The 7,769-nt window shown below is 39.7% G+C and overlaps 1 non-coding gene across 1 annotated transcript; it reads left to right on the forward strand.

Annotated features, from left to right (window-relative positions):
• The first annotated feature begins 278 nt into the window (after positions 1–278).
• Positions 279–414, forward strand: LOC129645142 (U8 small nucleolar RNA). Its single transcript, XR_008711232.1, has one exon. It is a non-coding gene; the product is annotated as a U8 small nucleolar RNA (small nucleolar RNA).
• The last annotated feature ends 7,355 nt before the right edge of the window (positions 415–7,769 follow it).

Raw genomic sequence — 7,769 nt, forward strand, 5'->3', positions numbered from 1 at the left:
ACTATGTGGCTTCCAAATGTATCTTCCTATCTTATTCCATCAAATCCTATTTCCTGGTTTAAAAGACTGGATACAATCAGTGACTCTTCTGTTCTCAAAGGGGCCAGCACCCAAGTCTCTCCTTTGATTGCTTTACATTAAAAATAGGCTGGCCAGATTTAGTAAATAAAAATACAAAGCACCTCATTAAATTAAAAATTCAGATTAAACAATGAATAATTTTTTTCGTGTAAGTACGTCCCATGATACCTGGCAACTCTAACTTAAAGTACTTGCTATTGTCAGGTAAGATAATTCTTACCTGTTCCTCTTTTTGGAGGGCAGAATAGAACGTGATGATTGGAGCTCGCATGATTTATGATTAAGGGCTCTCCATAATCAGGACTTGCAACACCCTGATTGCGCCTATCTGATTAAAAAACAAAAATAAAAAAATAAGATACTTGCTATTAAATATTTTTTCTTTTAAAAAATAATATGAGTTACAGAAATTTTGAAAAATCAGATAAACAAAAGAAAAGTGAAAGTGAAAGTCGCTTAGTCGTGTCCGACTCTTTGCGACCCCACGGACTGACTATACAGTCCATAGAATTCTCCACATCAGAATACTGGAGTGGGTAGTCTTTCCCTTCTCCAAGGGATCTTCCCAACCCAGGGACTGAACCCAGGTCTCCTGTATTGCAGGCAGATTCCTTACCAGCTGAGACACAAGGAAAGCCCATAGCAAAAGAAAGAAAATATAAATTAGTCCTAATTTTACCATCATGTAATATTAATATTTAAATATTAGCTGTTAATACTTTGTTATATTTATTGAAACCTCTTTTTACATTATGCATATGTTTATATGCATAATTCCTTTTTTAAAAATAGAAAAATGAATTTACTGATTATATATTACTTAGTTCAGTTCAGTCTCTCAGTTGCTTTGCGATCCCATGGACTGCAGCATGCCAGGATTCCCTGTCAAACACCAATTCCTGGAGCTTGCTCAAGTCGGTGATGTCATCCAATGATCTTGTCTTCTGTTGTCCTCTTTTCCTCCTGCCTTCAATCTTTCCCAGCATCAGGGTCTTTTCTAGTGAGTCAGTTCTTTGCATCAGGTGGACAAAGTCCTTCCGATGAATATTCAGGACTGATTTCCTTTAGGATTGCCTGGTTGGATCTCCTTGCAGTCCAAGGGACTCTCAGGAGTCTTCTCCAACACCACAGTTCAAAAGCATAGATTCTTCATCACTCAGCTTTCTTTATAGTCTAACTCTCACGTCCACGCATGACTACTGGAAAACCATAGCTTTGACTATACAGACCTTTGTCGGCAAAGGAATGTCTCTGCTTTTTAATATGCTGTCTAGGTTAGTCATAGCTTTTCTTCCAAGGAGCAAGCATCTTTTAATTTCATGGCTGCAGTCACCATCTGCAGTGATTTTGGAGTCCAAAAAAATAAAGTCTGTCACTGTTTCCACTGTTTCTCCATCTGTTTGCCATGAAGTGTTGGGACCAGATGCCATGATATTAGTTTTGTGAATGTTGAGTTTTAAGCCAGCTGTTTCACTTTCCTCTTTCACTTTCATCAAGAGACTCCTGAGTTCTTCACTTTCTGCCATAAGGGTGATGTCATCTGCGTATCTGAGGTTATTGATATTTCTCCTGGCAATTTTGATTCCAGATTGTATTACTTAAGGTCTGCATTTTTTTCACTCAATAATATATCTTAGATATCTTTCTATGCCTTGATAAATCCTGTAATATTCAAATGACTGCAAGGCCATTGATGGCATAACACACTGCCTTTAGTGAATCCCCTATAGGCAAACACTTAGGTTGTGTCTAATGTTTTATTACTACAGACTTATCATGAATAAACTTCACTGAGTCTTCTGGACATCCCTGGGGTAAATTTCTGACAGTAGAATTTCTTGGTCAAAGGATATGCAAACTTGAAAGGCTTTTTTATATGTTGTCAAGTTGTCCTCCAGAAAAATTGTACCGTTTATGTTCATACAAATAGTGTCTGAAAATGCCATTTCCTTGCATATTGTCAATATTGGGAATTATCAATAAAAACAAAAAGAAAAAATAACCCGTTTGATTCTAAGCCTATCCTGACTCCATAATCATATTCAACACTCTGCCCTCAAGTATGTAATATTCTTTCTACTGAGCCTTAAATTCTCAAAGAAGGGAGTAGATTAGATCAGGGATAGAAATCACTACCACTGTCCCATCAAATGCTGAATTTCCATCCAAGTAATAACAGGCCCAATTCTGTTTGTCTTTTGAGATTAGAAGACTGCACATTCAGGGCGGTATGGCTGTAGACCACCTGCTGAATTTCCACAGTGTTCAGAATCTTATTCACCTCAGCCTTACAGGTGGCCATTACTAATGTAAAGAACTTGCTCATTAGGGCAAATTTCCCTTTATGTAGGAATTCAGTTAATAAATGGAGACAGAATGGTAGAATTATAATGTCATCAATCATCAGTATTTGTTTATTTCAGGTATCAGTTTAGTTCAGTTCAGTTCAGTCCCTCAGTCGTATTTGACACTTGTGACCCCATGAAACTGGCATGCTGATGCCAGGCCTCCCTTTCCATCACCAACTCCTGGAGTTTACTCAAACCCATGTCCATTGAGTCAGTGATGCCATCCAACCGTCTCATCCTCTGTCATCCCCTTCTCCTCCTGCCCTCAATCTTTCCCAGCATTAGGGTCTTTTCAGATGAGTCAGCTCTTTGCATCAGGTGGCCAAAGTATTGGAGTTTCACTTCAACATCAGTCCTTCCAGTGACCACCCAGGACTGATCTCCTTTAGGATGGACTGGTTGGATCTCCCTGAAGTCCAAGGGACTCTCAAGAGTCTTCCCCAACACCACAGTTCAAAAGCATCAATTCTTCGGCACTCAGCTTTCTTTATAGTCCAACTCTCACATACATATATGACTACTGGAAAAACCATAGCCTTCACTAGACAGACCTTTGTTGACAAAGGAATGTCTCTGCTTTTTAGTATGCTGTCTATGTTGGTCATAACTTTCCTTCCAAGGAGTAACCATATTTTAATTTCACGGCTGCAATTACCACCTTCAGTGATTTTGGAGCCCCCAAAAATAAAGTCAGCCACTGTTACCACTGTTCCCTATATATTTGCCATGAAGTGATGGGACCAGATGCCATGATCTTAATTTTCCGAAGGTTGAGCTTTAAGCCAACTTTTTCCACTTTCCTATTTCACTTTCATCAAGAGGCCCTTTAGTTCTTCTTCACTTTCTGCCATAAGGGTGGTGTCATCTGCATATCTGATGTCATCCGGCAATCTTGATTCCAGCTTGTGCTTCTTCCAGCCCAGTGTTTCTCATGATGTACTCTGCATAGAAGTTAAATAAGCAGGGTGACAATATACAGCCTTGACATACTCCTTTTCCTATTTGGAACCAGTCTGTTGTTCCATGTCCAGTTCTAACTGTTGCTTCCTGACCTGCATACAGGTGTCTCAAGAGGCAGGTCAGGTGGTCTGTTATTCCCATCTCTTTCAGAATTTTCCACAGTTTATTGTGATCCACACAGTTAAAGGCTTTAGCATAGTCAATAAAGCGGAAATAGATGTTTTTCTGGAACTTTCTTGCTTTTTTGATGATCCAGCAGATGTTCGCAATTTGGTCTCTGGTTCCTCTGCCTTTTGTAAAACCAGCTTGAACATCTGGATGTTCACGGTTCATGTGTTGCTGAAGCTTGGCTTGGAGAATTTTGAGCATTACTTTACTAGCGTGTGAGATGAGTGCAATTGTGCAGTAGTTTGAGCATTTTTTGGCATTGCCTTTCTTTGGGATTGGAATGAAAACTGACCTTTTCCAGTCCTGTGGCCACTGCTGAGTTTGGATTCCAAATTTGGTTGCGTATTGAGTGCAGCACTTTCACAGCATCATCTTTCAGGATTTGAAACAGCTCAACTGGAATTCCATCACCTCTACTAGCTTTGTTCATCGTGATACTTCCTAAGGCCCACTTGACTTCACATTCTAGGATGTCTGGCTCTAGGTCAGTGATCACACCATCGTGATTATCTGGGTTGTGAAGATCTTTTTTGTATTAGTGTATCAGTGTCTGTTTATTTCAGGTGCAGAGGAAATGTTAAACTACTATGAACATGTAATCAGTGAAATTCAGACTAAGGGCAACTCTATAGGTCATATGGCTTCTTTTTTTTTTTTAAAAAAGAAAAAAGTGGAGAAAAAAAAGGATGCAGGGGAAACAGCATAAAAGATACCTAAAGGACATATCCACCAATCAGAATGTATGGAGTACACTTGAATCCTTATTACAAAAAAAAAATATTGGAAAGAATCCACCATTCATGAGACAATTAGAAATGTAAACACGGAATGGATATTTGGTTAAAGTAAGAAATAACTACTAATTTTAAAACACATGGTAATAGTATCATCTATGTTTTAAACAAGAGCCCTCATCTTTTAGAGTGGTGGTTCTCAGTTTTGAGATTTTGCTTCCCAGGATATTTGGCAATCTTGAGACATTTTTGGTTGTCATAACTGGAGGGAAGGAGTTACCAGGGTCTAGTGAGTAGAACCCAGGGATGTTGCTAAACACCCTATAATGCACCAGATAGCTGCTCATAGCAAAGAGTCATTTGGCTCACAACAGTAATGATGCTGAGATTGTGAGGCTGTGTTTTAGAGATACATATTGAAATATTTGGGCAGTGGTGAAGAATCCACCTGCCAATAGGAGACATAAGTTCAATCCCTGGGTTTAGAAGATCCCCTGGAAAAGGGAATGGCTACCCACTCCAGTATTCTTGCCTAGGAAATCCCATGGACAGAGGAATCTGGAGGGCTATAGTATGTGGGGATCACCAAAGAGTTGGGCACAACTTAATGACTAAACAACAACAAACTGAAGTATTTATGGGTAAAATGATATTATGGGTGGGATTTGGTTTAAAATAATACAGTACCCCTCCCCTCCCCCACTTTAGCAGCAGTTTTGTTTTCTGCCCTGTTTCAGTTACTGGTGGTCAACTCTGGATCAAAAGTATTAAATGGAAAAATTTAGAAATTAACAATTCAGAAATGTTAAGTTGCACACCATTCTTTTTAAAAAAAATTATCAAATTATTTATCATTTATTTTTGGCTGTGCTGCGTCTTTGTTGCTGCGAGGGCTTTTCTCTAGTTGTGGCAAGCAGAGGCTACTGTCTAGTTGTGGTGTGCGGGCTTCTCATTGTGGGGGCTTCGTTTGTTTTAGAGCGCGGGCTTTAGGGTATGAGGGCTTCAGTCGTTGTAGCGTGTGGGCTTGGTAGTTGTGTCTCCTCGGCTCTGGAGCAGAGTCTCAGTAGTTGTGGTGTCCAGACTTGATTGCTCCTTGGCATGTGGGATCTTCCTGGATTAGGGGTTGAACCGCTGTCTCCCACATTGGCAGGTGGATTCTTTACGACTGAGCCACCAGGGAAGCCCCTTGCACACTATTCAAGGTAGTATGATGAAATCCCACGAGATCCCACTCCATCCTGCCTGGGACATAATCATCCCTTTGTCCAGCATATCTACCCATTAGTCATTTAGTAGCCGTCTAGGTGATCATGTTGACTGTCATGGTAACCCAGTTCTCACGTTCAAGTAATCCTCATTTTACAGAGACCACATTCACATAACTTTCATTCCAGTATATTGTTAAAATTGTTCTAGTTTATTGTTGGTTACTGTTGTTAATCTCTTACTGTGCATAATTTATAATTGTATTTTAGGCAAACATGTATAGGAAAAAAGTCACACATCTAGGGTTCAGTACTATTTCATACATCCACTGGGCGTCTTGCAACCCCCACAGACAAGGGGGGATAACTGTATGTGACAGAGGAAATGGATGGAGGTCTGGAGGCATGCACGTGTTGATGGTTGTTGTTTGGGGCTGGGTAAATGTTATGGGACTTCATTATATTCTATCTCCTTTAGGTAAGTTGGGGCTTCCCTGGTGGCTCAGATGGTAAAGCATCTGCCTGCAATGCAGAAAATATGGGTTTGATCCCTGGGTCAGGAAGATCCCCTGGAGAAGGAAATGGCAACCCACTCCAGTACTCTTGCCTGGAAAATTCCATAAACTGAGGAGCCTGGTAGGTTACAGTCCATGGGATCACAAAAAGTCCAGACATGACTGAGTGACTTCACTTTCACTTTCTATTAGGTAAGTTTGAAATTCTCTAAAATAAAAAGTTTAGGGAATTCCCTGGCAGTCCAGTGGTTAGGACTCTGTGTTTCCCCTGCAGGGGACCTGGGTTCAATCCCTGATTGGGGAACTAAGATCCCATAAGCCATGTGGGAAGCACCCTCTCCACCCCCAAAAAAATCTTCCCATGAGGTGGATTGCCATTTCTTCTGGATTCCTTCTCTAAGAACCATCTTTTTCATTCTCTAGTAACTTTGAATTTTTTCTAATCTCATCCATAGGGAAATTGTGAAATAGCTTATTTTGTGTGTCCTCCTATCTCTGCCTTCCCTACCACCAGAGGGGAGGTGTGTAGGTCAAACTTCCCCCACCCTGTTTCCTTGACCGATTTTTTTTATCTGCAAAGCAGGGACACATATAAATCTTGTTTACTTCCTGGAGTTCTTTTTAAAAAATTTTGTCTGTGCCACAAGGCATGTAGTATATTAGTCCCCCCACCCCAGTGATTGAACCTGGGTCTCCTGCATTGCAGACAGATTTTTTACTGTCTGAGTCACCAAGGAAGCCCAGGAAATTAAAGAGGAGAGGTTATTTACCAATTAACTATTAAGTTAAAATTATCCTGAAATTCAAAGACTTTACTTCCAGACCAAAGACTGCACTTAATATTAAGGGGAGAAAAAATGCAATTTTGGTAATGCCAGATGAAATGGAATCCTCAGTCTTATAAAAGCTCCACAGGAGACTTCCCTGGTGGTTCAGTGGCTGGGCATCTGCATTTTCAATTCAGGGTGTGGGGTTCTAAAATAATTTGTATAGAATTTATATTACTTTACCCTTACATGTCTGGTAGAATTTACTTGTAAAGCCATATGAACTTGGAGTTTTCTTTGTGGAAATATTTTAAACTATAAATTCAATTTCATTAATAGACATGATATTCAGGTTATCTATTTGCTCTTTCATAATCTTTGGTCGTTTCCATCTATCAAGGAATTCATCCATATCATCTAAGTTGTCAAATTTATTGGCATAAAAGTTTTCAATAAGCATCTCTTATCATCTTTTTAATCTTTGTAGACTCTTTAGTGATGTCATCTCTCATTTCTTAAATTGACAATTTGTGTCTGAAATAAAGTTTGTTTTTTTTTGGCTGTATCTTGTAGCACGTGGAATCTTAGTTCCCTGGCCAGGGGTCAAACCCGTGCCCCCTGCATTGGAAGCATGGAGTCCTAACCACTGGACTTCAAGGGAAGTCCCTGAATTAAAGTCTTTTAGAGGACAAAAATTCAACAAGGAAGACAATTTCTTTGTTCATATGAGAAAATCTACTTATGTTTGAAGTATTTGCTTTTACACATTTTATAGAATTATTCCTTATGCTGAATTAATGCAGCAGGAGGCTTATGGGAAGCAGAAGGGAGACAGTCAGGTGAAAATCTGATTTGTAACCAGGCTCTGTCTTTATGAAAGGAGGAAGCAAGAGTGATAGGCCACCTTGAAGTGTTTTGCATACTGAGTTGCTTCAAAGAAGCACATAGTGTTCATCAGGGTCATTGACTCCTACATTCTGGATCCTTTCCA

The sequence above is a fragment of the Bubalus kerabau genome, chromosome 2 (assembly GCF_029407905.1).
Source record: "Bubalus kerabau isolate K-KA32 ecotype Philippines breed swamp buffalo chromosome 2, PCC_UOA_SB_1v2, whole genome shotgun sequence".
Lineage (NCBI taxonomy): Eukaryota > Metazoa > Chordata > Mammalia > Artiodactyla > Bovidae > Bubalus > Bubalus kerabau.